The following is a 725-nucleotide window of genomic DNA, read 5'->3' as shown; positions in this document are numbered from 1 at the left end:
CTTGGTTCAGATTCATATGATTTCAGCATGAAGTGCTGAGTAGTGGCTGTAAATGGTCAGGACTTTCATTTAAAAAAAAAAAGAGTCATTTCTTGATCCCACCAGCGAGGATAAACATTATCCTAATCACCCCCAATGTTTTCACAAACGAAGGATTAGGAATTGTCCCATTACCATGGATTTAACTCTCCAGTGGCCATCTCTAGAATATGCAGTTGCTTCTGTCACAAAGATCCATATTATATATGAATGAGGATGTAAGGTGGTCATTGCTTTATTTTTGGCGGCAGTTGCAGGTGGTGAGCACCGGCACTCATTTTTGGGGTCTCAAACTTATTTTATATCATCAGATTTTAGCACACAGTATGAGCGAAGATCAGAAAGGAGAAAGAAGTAAGAAGATAAAGACATTAAGGTAACAGTAAAAAGAGGAAAGCAGAGATGAAAAAAAACTTGCAAGACTGAGATAATAAGATAGGAAGTTTAGAATGATGCAAGAAAGAAGCATGAGATGGAATCAAGATCCGGCAACCTTGGTATTCGGCAACCATGGCATTCAGAAGAGCTTATGGTGAATTCCTAGGAAAAACTTTGGTACCCTATACTCACAAGAATCCAGTGTGTAATAGCAGGACGGTAGTATATTTTGAAAAGTAGGAACTTGCTAATTCCAAATGCCACATCCAAATGGAACCTACAACTTTTAAATTCAAACAGAGCCCTTT

This window comes from Lissotriton vulgaris, chromosome 11, assembly GCF_964263255.1.
Source record: "Lissotriton vulgaris chromosome 11, aLisVul1.2, whole genome shotgun sequence".
In the NCBI taxonomy this organism is placed as follows: Eukaryota; Metazoa; Chordata; class Amphibia; order Caudata; family Salamandridae; genus Lissotriton; species Lissotriton vulgaris.
Note: the sequence above shows the minus strand (reverse complement) of the source record.